The sequence below is a fragment of the Eubalaena glacialis genome, chromosome 10 (genome assembly GCF_028564815.1).
Source record: "Eubalaena glacialis isolate mEubGla1 chromosome 10, mEubGla1.1.hap2.+ XY, whole genome shotgun sequence".
NCBI classification, from domain to species: Eukaryota; Metazoa; Chordata; class Mammalia; order Artiodactyla; family Balaenidae; genus Eubalaena; species Eubalaena glacialis.
In genome coordinates this window covers 48395918-48411821 of record NC_083725.1, presented here as the reverse complement: position 1 = coordinate 48411821, position 15904 = coordinate 48395918, and positions in this window count along the sequence as shown.

The window sequence follows — 15904 nt, the reverse complement described above, 5'->3', positions numbered from 1 at the left end:
AGGAGATTACATCTTGATGTATTGTTATTGAATCTGTTGGAAAGTGTTGTATGAACTGTCAAGCTTTGGTACCTGCTTTTAGCGTCTAATGTTGGAAATCTAATGTATATCACATTTATGTGGTGTGAGTTGCTTATGCTCTCAAGGTCATCTACTGAATTTTTGCTCCAGCTCATGATAACTAAAGGGGGTGTATGAGACAACCACCTCTCCGTGACCTTAAATGAAGTTTGTGTTTGGGGCTGAAAACTAATCAAAAACCTACTTGTCTTCCCTTAGGACTGCAATCACTTTGAAACATTCAACTGAAGATAAAATTGAGTCAGAATGACTTGGAGTTGTTTTTTTTGTTGTTGTTTGTTTGTTTTGCTTTTTTCTTTCTTGTCATAACCTGATGATTTTGACATATCTTTGCTAACAACTTTTCTATACTAATATTAATGTTCTCACACTTCCTTCAAATCTTTGCTCAAATGTCTCTTTCTCGAGACATTTCACATAAATTTTACATATACTGCACTTATATCTCTCTTATCCTCTTCTAATATCTTTTAATTCCATTTATCACCTTCTGCTAGTCATATACTAGCAGAAGGTGATAAATGGAATGAAAAAAATTTATTTTTTTCATTTTTTACTTATTTATTTTATTCCGTCTTTTTTATTTATTTATTTTATTTATTTATTTTTATTTACTTATTTATTTATTCCGTCTATTGTTATTATCTGTCACCTCCAGCTAGGAATCTTTGTTGGTTGTGTCCACTGATGTGTTCCAAGCATCTAGAAGAGTGCTTGGTAAAAAGTGGGCATTCGATAAATGCATATTTGAATGAATGAATCAATATGGCTCATAGGTGCTTCCAAGAGAATGCTTGATCTGATTTGATAGTGTTCATGAGAACACCACCTTATCACAAGGGAAAATGGTATTCACCGCCAACAATGTTTTGGGTGAGTGAGTGATGACTTCCTGAAGAATATGTTCTCTCGGCAGAGTATGTTTGTATTTTTTCCCCTTCCAGGCAATCTATCCATCACTAGGTTTAGTTCTAAAACGCATGTTCATTTCTTTGTAATGCTTTCACATTATTCATGATTTATAGTTACCCATATAGTCCGAGATATAACATCTGTGCAGTATGAAAAAGATGAAAAACTAACAACATTCTTTGTGTTACCCAAATAGAGATCTTTGGATCTGTATATAATAGAGATCTTCAGATCTCTGCTTCTAAATTTCAAAGCTTGAATTCTATCATCACACTGCTATGTTGATAAATGCTATTCATACACTCTAAAGGATTTAAAGCAAATTAAATACTGATTTTTTTTAAAATTGAGAAGCAAAGTAATGGGAAATCGTGAAAAACAGTGACATGCTTAGGAGTAATTTAATGACAGAGAAGAAACACCAACAACACCCCACTTCCACCCCCTGCATTTCAGGGATACAGTTTCAAAATATGGAGAATCCATATATGTGTTCCCAGGCCAAAAGGAAACTTGCATAGGGAGATTGAGGGGAAAAAAAGAGATGAGTGCAAACAACTTGAAAGGAAGTTAATTGTGAAGTGTTGCTTTCAGGAGAAGTTGTACGAGGCCAAATCTATTTAATTAAGCCCTTGGAATACAATTTCAGGTTTAATAAATCCATCCCTTACTGAAATCAGATTCATTAGGAATATTTAAACAGGTCTAAAATGACACAATTGACTTCAAAAACAAAGAACCTAAACTAAAGAGAGAAACAAACCAGGATTTTGACTTAATAATCCATCTTTGCTATACATAAAGGAATTCACTGGATGGTTGCCCTCTTCATCTACATTTTGTTTTTTAAATATTTATCAAAGCCTTACCTTTTCCACACAAAAACTCCACATAATCTGTTATATAATTCTCATTATCAGAAAGGAGGAATCATATGAGTTTTTCAGAAGAAACAAAAGCTATTTATAGTACTGAACTATACAAGAAATATCTCACTGAAATTTTATGTGAAGGCTCTAAAGTGATGTAGAAAATAACATTCTCAATAGCATTTTTGTAGTAACTTCAGTAATTTATTTTACATGACTGAATAATTTTTAAATGAAAATAGGTAACATGATCAGAAATAAGTTTAAGGTCTTTTGGGAGCATTGAATAGGGATAATTAGCTCAACTTGGGGTCTAGGGGAGGTTTCCTAGAGGAGATGATGATCTCATGAAATTGAGTTGTATGAGTCAGACAGGTGAAGAAAGGCAGGAAGGGCATTGCAACAAAGTAAACTGTATGTCAATGCCTTGCTGTTAAAGTACTCTGACGTTCAAATAGTTATGTAGCATAGTTAAGGAGTGTCTGATTTCTTATTTACCTAATTCAGCAAAAGTTGCAGCCACTACCATTCTAAAAACCTCAATTGAGTAATCCCATCTCAAACCAAATTTGGCTTGGTTCCCATGAGAAGAGATGGAAATTGGGAAAAACTACTTGTAGGTCACACAATATAATGTGTTCATAGCTGTCCCTCAAATCCTTGTGACATCCCTAAAATAAAAAAAGGCTCTGAGATGGGTTTAGGAAAGCATGGAGTCCTCAAAAGAACACAAATTGGGCCCTTCCTTAGGGGTTAGAGATTCCAGTGTACAGAATGTGGGAATCATAAATGGGACTGGATTGGAGCCACAGTACTCTTTTTAGCATCCACCCCATGACTCTGGAGGAGTAACTGGATTTGGGGAAATCTTCTAGGTTGATCATCCCCATCTTTGATAGCCAAGTATATATAACCAAGATGATTTCTAGAATAAAGAATGGTACCTGACTGTACTGCTGAACTGAATGAATAAGCATTTTCAGAACTCTAATGAAAAACTGATGAGCTCATAAAAGTGCTAACAAAAGATCAAGATAAAAAAAAAAAAATTAATTACATGGGACTGAGTGAACTGATGAGGATGAGTATAATTTTTGTGACTTTCTGGTTGAATTTAAAAAAAGAAAAAATCCCACAAGGACTCAGAGGCAAAGAATATACAAATCAATTTTCACTGCAAAGTAAAGGAGCTGTTACAGTGGAGGATTACTGGACTGAATGTCAATATTATGACATAGTATGAGTGTGTTTCATGTTTGGTAATTGCAATCATTGTTGCTTTTGTTGTGGTCATCCATGTACAATGCTTGGTGTCAGTCTATTTATCTCTTGTAAAAATAAAATACAGTGTGTGTGGAAAAAAAAAAAAAAAAAAAAAATCCAGAGTGTCTTACAGTGGATGGTGGAGTGGAATCAAAATACAGAAAGTTAAGTGTTTCCATAAGTAATTATTGTTTTAAGAATAAAGTGAACTCTCCAAATAATTAAAAAAAAAAAAAAAAAAAAAGAATGGATTATTTAGGTTGGCTCCATTCCAGACCTATGAAGAAGAGCAAAAGATATAGATAAAACTGACATATTTCCAGTCTGGTCCAATAGAGTAGATTATGAGATGGTGATCTGAGGCTACTGCTCCAGCTAAAAATAAAGACTATTTATTTTCCTAGATTGTTATCTGTGTTTTGGATGCCTTGATCGACTAGTATAATGGCCACAGGCGGTAGGATAAAACTTAGAAATTGTGGATCACGAACATATCAGGACGAATAATCTACACCTATTAATAATAGGTAATAATAGGTAATAATAATAATTATTAATAGGTAATAATTAATAATAATTAATCTTTTTTTTAAAAAAATTATTTTTATCTGCGTTCGGTCTTCATTGCTGAGCACGGGCTTTCTCTAGTTGAGTGGAGCAGGGGCTACTCTTCGTTGCAGTGTGTGGGCTTATCATTGCAGTGATTTCTCTTGTTGCAGAGCACGGGCTCTAAGCACGCGGGCTTCAGTAGTTGTGGCACACGGGCTCAGTAGTTGTGGTGCGCAGCCTCGGTAGTTGTTGCACACTGGTTTAGTTGCTCCGCGGCATGTGGGATCTTCCCAGACCAGGGATTGAACCCACGTCCCCTGCCTTGGCAGGTGGATTCTTAACCACTGTGCCACCAGGGAAGTCCCTAATCCTTTTTTTAACATTGCCTTGATAGCAAGGTGAATCAACTAGGTCTTTGGAAGCAGATTGATAAAAGTATTTTTAAAGCCTAGTTTTTGACATATTGTGCCTTCCTAATTTAAAGATATTTACTGAAGGTTTAAAACCATCTACTTACTTGCTGAAATTAATCCTGCTGTTGAGTTAACCAGCGGTATGACCCTGAGAAAATTATTTACTCTTTGCTTTAATTTCTGCTTTAGTACAAAAGAAATAATAAAAACCTTTAGAGATGAAATTAGGACATGTTAAATGCTTACAATAGTGTTCAGCATAAAGAAGAAACTTAATAAGTGTAAAATGCTGAAGGTGTGGTTGTTATTATGCAGAAGAATGATCTGAAAATAGACCCTCTCACCTCTCCCTTTCACTAGAATAAATATCTATTGATTGGATGAATGAATGTTTAGTTATGTATCACCTTACCATAAAAATCAGCACTTTTTTCACTGCTCAAATGGATTTTCTATAGGTCAATATTATTATCTAGTTTGTAGATTCAAGGAATTCAACACTAAAGGAAATAGGGTGGGGATTGGAGTGTTCTAAGGAAAGTTGGATGGACTAGAGAAAAAACCCATCTAGCTTCCATTACTCAAGGTGTGGACAGTCCTTACAGATTCTTCCCTTACATTAGCTGCTTGGCATTTATTAAGTTTCAAGAGCAGAAAGGAATAAGAAATAAAATGTAATACACTCAACATATTTTAAAATAATTTTTAAAACAGTAATTAAGCAACATAAAAGAAAAATGTAAAGAGGCTAAGAATAATACAGTAGAAGAGAAAATGGGATATAGAAAATTAAAAGAAGAACTAAGAAGGATTAAGAATTATTGCTACATCCAGCAAAATAATCACAACCAGAGGACTAACAGATGAAATAATTAAAATAATAAAACAAGCTGAAATGGTATGAACGTACCACCAATGTGTGATTTAGGTAGAGCTGATAAAAAAATAAAAACCATGTAAGTTAAAAGGGAATAATAAATCAGCACTAACAGTTAAAAAGGTAATAGGGGGTCTCAAGTGAAAGTAGATATAATGTCTAGAAAATCTCACCTACTTTTGTCTTCTCAAGTTTTCCTCAAAGATTTCTTAGGCTAATGTTCTCAGAACACAGACCAATATTCCGTGATTCTGCTTTATGCCTTAAGCCTCATAGGCAGCCTTTTAAACTACAGCTCTCGATTCATGCTCCTCCAAATTCTTTCTTCCATAATATCAAAAGTCAGGTGCTGTCCCTTACTCTGGCTCTCTCATTTGAAAACTTTTGGTTTTATTATCACCATTATCTGAAAAGTATCCCATATTATATGAGGCAGGTGCTCCTGAAACTTCTTTAGTCTCTGTATCACTTTAGTGACACAAAGCAAACAAACAAATACGATCTCTGGAAAGACTGGTGCTGATCTTGAGAAATCAGTAAAATGTTAGACTTTTATTAACTATCATGTACAAAGTATTTTTTCATTGCAAATACAAACATATCAATGTTTACATTTTGTAGAAATGAATATTCTTTTAAAGGTCAGCCAGAATACACTCTTTGTTTAAGCTATGTAGGACAGCATTTGCCTAACCATACCCTAGGATATCAACTGGGGTTATGTGAAAAAGCTCAAATAAATTTTTAGGAAATTCCAGTTTTAAAAATAAGTTAAACAGTTTTGTTTGCTAGAGAAAAATTTCAAAAGACTAGCATCTCTTGTATAGAACTAAGAATGCATTCGAGTACTTTCCAACCTAATTTGACAATGGAAACCCTTTGTTTGTGTGTTGCAAAGCCCCAAAACTAGTAGTTCGTGAAATATACTTTGGGAAGTACAGTTTCAAGAAAAAGAATTATACACAGAGATGGGAAATCTAGCTCTCTAACAAAGGCTCTACAATCTTTGAATCCAATTGTGCTATTAAAGGACTAAGAGGAAGTATCCATAGTTTCCGACTTTATATTGCAATGGGACGATAAGCATCAGATATTTGGAAAAATGATAGAGTTAAATGAACTTTTAAAAAAATCTGGACTTTCTGAATGGAGCACTTCATGTTTTAACTTTAAAACGTAAAATAGTTTGAACATATTTTTCTGAGGCGAAATATGCCTTGACATGTTTTGAATTTTTAAAATAAAAGCAAATAAACACACATATGCTGTGTTTTATTTGTTTAATAACTCACATCCAGGGTCAGTTAAATTTGGAGATCCAAATTTTTACCCATTTTTTTGAGATGATCAGCTTTTCTCTCTGTGTCATAAAGAGAGCTCATGTCATTGCACAAGTGCAAATGACTTCAAGAAAGAAAAACTACTCTGAAACATGCCAATATTTCATTCTCTAACTGAGACATCTGTGCGCACAATGGACATTCAGAACTCCCCAATACACATTATTTTATAAGCCTTTGCATATTTAGCTTTCAAATTCTATTATTATTGCATCTAAAAGAAGTGATACTTTTTTCCCCCAAATATTATCCACTACCTTTGAAATGCTAAAGTGAGAGCCTTTGAAATGAGTTTTGGAAAAAATCTTGAATAACCAACATCATCATAGATATGTAACACTAAATGAATTCACTCAGTCACTGCCCTTTAACAGCTGTGTTTTCTTCTTATAACTCTTCATTTTAATATTTGCAACTGTATCATAGTGTAGCTGTAGTGCCTTCTCTATGATATACTCTCTGGAATAGATAAGGGATGTGGAATATTTTTCCATAATAAAGTAGTCATCTGGATTGAATTGTCAAATTCTAATCCGCACACCACCACTCTTATTTGGTTTTGTGAAATGAACAAAGACATCTATCTACTTTGACACACTCGGAGCAGGATTAAGACATCCTTCAAACCTTCTGATCACGCCAAAGATTAACAAAATTCCCCACCAACTTTGACCAAAAGACCAGATGTAGAATAATCTTCTATTTTTCCAGTAAGTGTTGAAAGGCAGAATTATACAAATGGAGACACATATATAAATGAGGTTTATATATCTATCTATCTTTTTATATGTTTAACTTTTTCTTCAGTGCTTTGAAAAGTGACATGTTGCTTTCAAGTTAGTATATGAATGAATAATGAGTAAAAACTACTTTGAAGATTATTTATGTTGTATCCATTCATATTGGAGATAATCTTCCTTAATATTTAAGTCTTACATTTTCTCAGGAATAAATGTTAAGGATCAAGCTTAGTTTTCAAACATACATAACCTCTGTGCCATTCTATCCTCACCTCGCATTAGTTCTCAAACAAAGCCTTACACAAATTAAAAATTTTAGTTCATTTCCTTAATGTTTACTAGAGTAGATGTCTTCTTACATGATTTGAACAGAACTGGTTGTTTGTCAGTTAATTTAAAAAAGAAAATAAAATTGGATTAAAGAGAGAATTATATATATGTATACATATACTATATACATACAAATATACATAAATTAAATGTTTTAACTTAAAACGTAAGTCTTAAACATTTAAATATATAGCTTATAAAGTGCCTTCGTACATAAATCTTTTGATGTTAGGACCAAGGCCTTTCTTTTCGGTATGGTTTTGCAAATGGGAGGCTCTGAAGTCTTTCTTGCATGAATCACATACATAATGCATCTTGTATGATTTCAAGCTCTGATTTCATTAAAATGGAATGAAAACAAAACACTTGCAAAGCAATCTGAGTGCAAAACCCTTGTACTTAGTGATGGATTGTTTGATTGACTGCAATCCTTTGTCTCTCACATACCTAATTTGGCAGCACTTAAAAATTATCATGAAATATATCAAAGTGTAAATAAAACACATATGTATAATTTAAAGAATAATAATATCACAGTGACTGGCGTACACACAACCAGGTTAAGAAATAGAATATTGCCAGTACCTTAAAAGCCCTTTCTGTTACACACCCCAGAGGCAACTATTAGACTGACTTTTATGATAATCATTCTCTTGCTTTTCTTTTCAATTTTGCTGTCCTGTATGCATCTTTAAATTATATCTTTCCCTTGCCTTTTAAATACTAAACAGAATAGAGCTGTATTTTTGTGACTTACTTCTTCCCCTCAACATTATGGTGATGTGTTTAGCTAATTCCCTTCTGCAGCATAGCATTCTATTTCAGGACAACACCTCAATTTACCCATTCTACTGGTGATGGACAATTTGGGTTTTTAGTTTAATTCCCCCCAAAGTAGATCCTAAGACAAAGATTTGGGTATAAGCAGCTTTTCTGGGAAGTGATTCTGGGAAGCATTGTAAAGATGTGAGGAAGTAAGATCCTCAGAAAGAAGAAAAGCAGATAAAGTGAGTGTTCATGAGCAGGTTATCACTATGGGCTTATTCCAGCTGGCAGCTCTGAAAGAATATGAAACACACATTAGATTTATCCACTAAGGGAGGTGGAACTTAGAATACTTGTCCACCAATTCCTGTCCTAAATTGGTTGAAGATCATCCTGGGGCATTAATTCCCTGTCACTTATGGCTTGTCCCATGTGTGGGTTGAGTATGCTGAGGACACCCCAAGGCAGAGATACACAGGAAGCAATCATCTTGCACAGCAGCTGTCCAGGATTGGTCGAGAGAATGTGGTGAAGCCCTTTTTGGATCTGCTACAAAACATCCCTTGTACCACTCAGATCCGCTCAAGCCCCACACTATGTTCACTCTATCCTGTCACTGATTCTTCAAGGTTCAAGATGCAGTTCCCTGAAAAAGGGAAAAACAATATAGGGCTTAACAATAGGTGAATTAATGAGACAAAGTACAGTCCCTAAGGCTGTAGTTGGTCCTAAGGCTATCATTAATATTCGTCAACCCCTTTACCACCCATTATAGATTTCTCTTGGTCAGAAATTCTCTTGGAGCTTGCCTTGGTGGGATGACCCAGTGCTTCTTCCTTGAGGGAACTGAATCTTTGGTTACCTTGTCTTTTTAAAGACTAGATTGTAGAAACTGCCTATGTGCTATTATCATTGAGTATGGAAGCACCAAGAGGTATCCTCACAAATCCTTCTGCAATGGATAAAGTTGAAGACATTAAAATATAGATTCTTCCTGTCCAAGAGCATGGTATGATTTTCTATTTATCAGGTCTTTCAAAATGTTTTTTATTAGAATTTAATAATTTTATTCATATAGGGCTTTATTTATATACCCTAAATTTTTGTTTTTGATGTTATCATGAATGATAAGTTTTTTCAAGTTATACTTTTTAATTGTTGGTAGTGTAAAAAGATTGCTTCTATGTATCAATTGTATCAAGGAAACTTGTTGGATTCTTTGGGGGTTTTCTAAATAGGTAATCATATCTATTTGTGGTTATCCAAATAATGTTTGTTTTGGTCCTTCCTATGCAATTTTTATGTGTTTTATTTCTTTTTCTTGTTTCATTGCTCTGAGTAGACTCAGTGGGAGTGATGATAGTTGGCATCTTTGTCTTGTTCCTATCAGTTTTTAAAACATTAAACCGAACTTGTATTCCTGGGAGAGACCCAACTTAGTCATAATTTACTATGTTTTTTATATACTACTGGGTTGTGTTGGCTAAAATTTGGTTTAGGGATTTTCAAAACTATGTTCACGAGTGTAGCCAGTCTCTTATTTTCCTCTCATGTGCCTTCTATCCATGTCTTGTTTTGGCATCAAGGTTATACCAGCTCCAAAAACTGAGTTGGAAAGTGTTATTTGTTTTTCACTTCTCTGGAAAAATTCATGTAAAATTGAACTTAGCTATGCTTTGACTATTTAGTAAAATCTTTCTGCTAAGCTGCTTTGTCCTGCTGTTTTCCTTATAGTAAGATTTTGAACACGTATCCCAGCTGCTTTAATGTTTCACGTTATCCAGGTTCTCCATTTTTTTCTTAAATCAGTTTTGAAGAGTTATATTTTGTGGTAATTCATTCATTACCTCTAAATTTTCAAATTTATTGCCATAAATTGATTCACAATAGTGAATAGTTATATTTCTTTTTATTTCCTAATAATTTTTTTCTCTCTTTTTCCTTTGATGAGTCTCTCCAGTAGTTTGCTAGTTAATATCTTTAAAGAGTCAACTTTTGGTTTTGTCAGTTCTCTCAATTGCATGTTTGTTTTTGCTTTTATTTTTATTAATTAAATTTTTTCTATTTTTATTATTTACTCACACTTCCTTTAGATTTATCCTACACTCTTTTTCTAACTTTTCAAGTTGGATTTTTAAAATTCATTCTGAGCCTTTTTTCTAATGAAAGGCAATTAAGAGAATAAATTTCTCTCCAAGAACTGCTTAACCAACATAAATTTTCTATTTTTGTTTAATTACAAACATTTTCTATATTTTATTACAGTTTTTTTTTAAACATCTTTATTGGAGTATAATTGCTTTACAATGGTGTGTTAGTTTCTGCTTTATAACAAAGTGAATCAGCTATATATATACATATATCCCCAAATCTCCTCCCTCTTGCGTCTCCCTCCCACCCTCCCTATCCCACCCCTCTAGGTGGTCACAAAGCACCGAGCTGATCTCCCTGTGCTATGTGGCTGCTTCCCACTAGCTATCTATTTTACATTTTTTTCATTGATCCATGAGTTGTTTAGATTTTCTTTTTTTTTTTTTAATTTATTTATTATTTATTTATTATTTATTTTTGGCTGTGTTGGGTCTTCGTTTCTGTGCGAGGGCTTTCTCCAGTTGCGGCAAGTGGGGGCCACTCTTCATCGCGATGCACGGGCCTCCCACTATCGTGGCCTCTCGTTGCGGAGCACAGGCTCCAGACGCGCAGGCTCAGCAGCTGTGGCTCACGGGCCCAGCCGCTCCGTGGCATGTGGGATCCTCCCAGACCAGGGCTCGAACCCGTGTCCCCTGCACCGGCAGGCAGACTCTCAACCACTGCACCACCAGGCAAGCCCTCTTTTTTTTTTTTTTTTTTTTTTTTTTTTTTTTTAATGTCCAAGTGAATGGAGTTTTCCCATTATCTTTTAAAGTTCATTTCTAACTTAAGTGAATTGGGGATGGTGAATGTGGTCAGTATAATACTGATGTTTTGAAATTTAACAAGGCTAATTTATGGCATGTAATGTTATCAAATTTATGAATATTCTATGCACACCTAAGCTTTTACTCAGGACAATATTCAATTTGTGCTGATATTTCTAAGCTTCTACTTCTTTCTATGTATTTCATTTAAGTGTATTAAATTTAGGTATTTTTTGTGTCTGTTATTTTCAACATCTAGGTCTTCTTCTGCTGTCTGTTGTTTATTCTGGTTCTCACTCATGATGCTTTGTTTACTTGTGTGTTTTGTGATTTGTGATAATGGATCTGATGCTAGTTTTCTTTGAAATTATGTGGAGATTTTTTGAAAACTCCTAAGAGGAATTGCATTTTTTTCTGTCTGTTTCCTGAGGGTGTACCCAATCTGGGGACAATTCCAATAAAATTCTACGCTCAGGTTGTTTTTTTTTTTAATGTGTAAACTTTTATGAATACAAACTCAAACTCATATGAATGCTGACTTTGGTTATATGTTTCCAGGGAAGAATTTTTCCCCTTTGTAACACAGCAGGGTTTATATCATTTTCACCCTAACTCTGTGGTTATATTCCTTTGGATTACCAGCTTTTTGCAGGGGATCTTTTAATTGGACTCCTCACCTTGAAAGTGCCCTAGCCTGTATATCCTGTCCCCCACACCCTGTGAAGTTGCCAAAATGCAAGTTCAAGGTCTCCAGAGTTCAACAGAAACCGGCAGGGCCAAAGCTGATATTGACATTTGCTTATGTCCGAGGATTCCTGGTTTTACTTTATTTCTGAGCATGGCATATTGGTTTGGTGGTAACTCACTGATCTATTTTTTAAATGCCCCTTTATTTATTTTTTCTTTTTAAAATAGTTTGATTGTGATATAAATCACAGACCGTAAAATTTATCCCTTTAATGTGTCCAATTCAGTGGTTTTTTAATATACATATTATATATGTATGTGTATGTATATTTATCCTACTAGTTCTGTGGTTCTTTTTCTCTGGAGCTATCTGACTAATACAGCTATCTTTTCATTTTATTGATAGTGGCCTTGGATCACACAAGTTTTTGATTTTGATGAAGTCCAATTCATCTATTTTTGTTGTCGTTGTTGCTTATGTTTTTGGTGTCATATCTAAGGAACTATCTTGCCTAATCCAAGATCATGAAGATTTATATCTTTTTTTTCTAAGAGCTTTATATTTTTAGTTTCTTTAGGTCTCGTGAACCATTCTGAGTTCACTTTTGTTTATGGTGTGAGGTAGGAGTCAAACAGCATGATTTTGCATGTGGATGTCCAATTGTCCCAGCACTATTTTTGAAAAGACTGTTCTCTTTCTTTGAATTGTCTTGGTATTCTCAAGTATCATTTGACTATAAATGTGAGTGTTTACTTTTATACCCTCAATTCTACAACATGGAACTTTATGTCTACACTTACGCCAGTAGCACATGGCTTTTATTTTTGTAGCTTTTTAGTAAGTTTGGAATCTTCCTTTTATTTTAAAATTTAGTATTTTAGTTATTTTAGTCAGGAGGGCCTTTCAGTGTACCTTGCAGTGTATCTCATCTGCATACCACCATGAATCTAAATCAATCACTATTTATTCATTCATTTATTCACAGCAGAATGCCTTTAGTGAAAACCCCAAATAATTTAACTTAGCTTTCATTTGATTTCTAATAATCTATTTCAGATATATAAAAAGGCATTAAAAAATAACAGCCATGTAGTCTTCATTCAGCTTGGAAAATAACATAATTTGAGTCCTTTGTGTACACCCTCTCAATCACATTTCTCTATAATCCCTCAAAGATAATTAACATCTTGAATTTATGTTTATCATTCGCATGCATGTCTTTATATTTGTATTTACATCATTTCCAACCACCTGTTCCCTTGCCATCCTCTACTGCAGGGGCTACAACTCTAAATACTTAACACCTAGCCTCTCTTGAAGATCTGAAAGGCCATAGACACAGTCATGGCTAATGAGGTATGGTAAAATCTCTGAGTAGGGGTGACCTTTCCCAAATGGAAAGGTAAAGATTTTCTATAAGCAACATTTTTTGCTCTTCATAATTTTTCCTATCTTTTTTTCCAGCTTAGAACATAGACACAAGCCTAAGGTAACTACCTTGTTACCACAAGGCGACAAGAATGAGGAAGAAGACTCCCTCCCTCCCTCCCTTCCTTCCTTCCCTCCTTCCTCCCTCCCTTCCTCCCTCCCTCCCTCCCTTCTCTTTCCCACTCTAATTCCATATAGTTTGATTGTATTAATACTCCCTCTGCCTCCAGGAATAGGCACTTGACCCGGGACTGGCCAATCAGACTGCAACTCCTTGGCCACAGTGATTGTCCAGGGATGGGCACATGCCTTAATCAAAGCTTGTGAGATGTAAAGTTGGTTCAAGCTGGATGTGGAGTTATGAAGATATAAGTCTGGAGCTTCTAGCAGCCATCTTGACACCATGAGAGAGGGGCCTGCCTGAGAATGGAGCCAAGACTCAGGAAAGCAAAGGTGAGGGACAGAAAAGAACCAATTCTTGATGACATTGTTACCTGCTGGATTCAGCTGTGTCTAAACCCATAACTAGCTCCTGGCCTTTGCAGTTATGTCCATCAGTAGACTCCTTTCTTTAAGCCTATTTGAGATATGTTCTCTTTCCTTCCTTCCTTCTTCCTTCCTCCTTCTCTCCCTTTTGCTGAAAGAACCCTATGAAAACCGTCAATGGTTTTACAGTCTTTTATATATTATTCTCTCTTTCTCCTTCCCTTTCCCTGAAAGAATTCTAAGTATTGTAAAAAGTTTCTATATATTTATGCAAAGCCTGGAGCTAATGATGATTCAATTTGGTAAAAAGCAAACTTAAAATGCTATTTATGTAAACAAACAAAAGCCCCCTTTTAATATTATTGCATGCAGGTCAGGGACAACAGCATTTACTTTTAAAAATCTAAAGTCAATATGTTTCTTAATTCTCATGGTGTAATGTTTTAGTAATGTTTTTATTGCCAGTGAAGTTAACAGTAGGGCACTACCTGCACTTTGTCTGTTATAGGAATTTAGGAAATGTATTTAAAAGATGTTACACTGCCATTTACAACTCACGAAAATTCATTATTATATACCCAACGGAGTACGCTACTCAAAGTATGGGATTTCTTCTCCCTGTTAGGCAAATATTTTCTTTATGAAATTCTATGATCTCACAAGAAGATGACCATTTAATATCACATCCCAGCTTTTGATCTTCAGGACTTGGACTTGTATGTAGTCAGTGAGCACCTACATCTACATTGCCTTTCTATTAGTCGACAGACTAGTAGTTCTGGCTTACTTTTGATGAAATCTCATTTTCATATGATTTAATTTTCAAGGAGAGGGGTGCTTTGCTAAGTAAAGTTGACTGGCAATCTGAAAATTTTCAAAAGGTTGATTGAACACTGATTTCTTTATTTTAAAAATGATGCTTCGAGTCTCTTTGGTTAACTTTCCACTTAGCTTTGGAAAATTTTTTTGGAAAAATAATCAATCACAGAGTTTTAGAGTTGGGAAGAAATGTAAAGCTATCTCGGCCCCAAGCCCTCATTTTTGAGTGAGGAAACACAGTCACAGAGATATAAAATGGAAATAGCGGATACAACGTTTAAGAATTTGTACTGCCTTTGCAAACACAGAGGAGGAAGAAGCTGATCCTCTCTCTCTTTTGCACTCACGCCTACCCTCTCATTTACTCTCAAGGATCCTTCCGTGGGTACATACTAGGATTGACTGGATAATTTTAGAATTACACATTTCTTTCTCTTAATTTGTATGCCTTTTATTTATTTTTATTGATGTTGATTTTATTTGTTTACAACCTTCCAGAGTCATTGGACAGGCACTACATAAAATATAAATTTTATTATTGCTCCATTAATAATGCTGATAAAAAGGATAATGTCACGCATCTTTTTTGGCAGAGGGGGAAGGGACAATGGAACCCCAGCAACATATTTCAACAGTGGAGCAAGAAAATTTGATAGAATGGTTTCCCTTGCCTCCTACGAAGGCCCATCTTTCTCTCAACCTCCTTGACTCCCAAGAAGGACTGTGTAAATATGCTCAGTGAGGCTGTGTTTACCTGGCCCCGTGTTCACTCAGCCTGGTCTGCCCAAATGCCACACAGCAGGCCAGGCAAAGGTCCACCGTGCCTGAGGATTAGGCGGTGTTTCTCCAGTATTTAGTAGTTGCTGTGCATATGGGATCTTAATACGAACTTTCTAAGCGAAGTAAAGAATATTGAAATGAGTCACATCAGCATTTCACTAGTATTAGAAGCTTCCCAGAGAATAAATTTGCCCATCAGAACTTTCTGTGATAGAGCAACAATATTGTTGGTGACTGAAAGCATGATTTCATACAAGAGAACCACTTCTGAATTTTTTAAACTATTTTTTTAACACATGAAATTACACGCGATACAAAATACTTGTCTTACAAGTTGAAATCTTTACAGTTATGGGTACAGTTACAGTAATGCAAGTAATATTAGTGCATTCACTTAGAGCAGAGTTATTTGTCTTCATTGGGCTTAACACAAAGCCAAGAATGAATTATTTGCTTAAATGACTTTCTAGTCTTTGAATTAAAAAAAAAAAAGAAAAATTACTTCTCTCTCGTGTATAATGTGTCAGAATGATAAACAATGCCAACAGTTAAGTAGTCTGGTATTTCTGTAAAAGGGAGATTGTATTCCATAGCCTTTAATTTGTAAATCCTTAAGTTTTGGTTGCATATGTCTATCAAATCGTCATTATCTCAGCTTTCAGGAAAA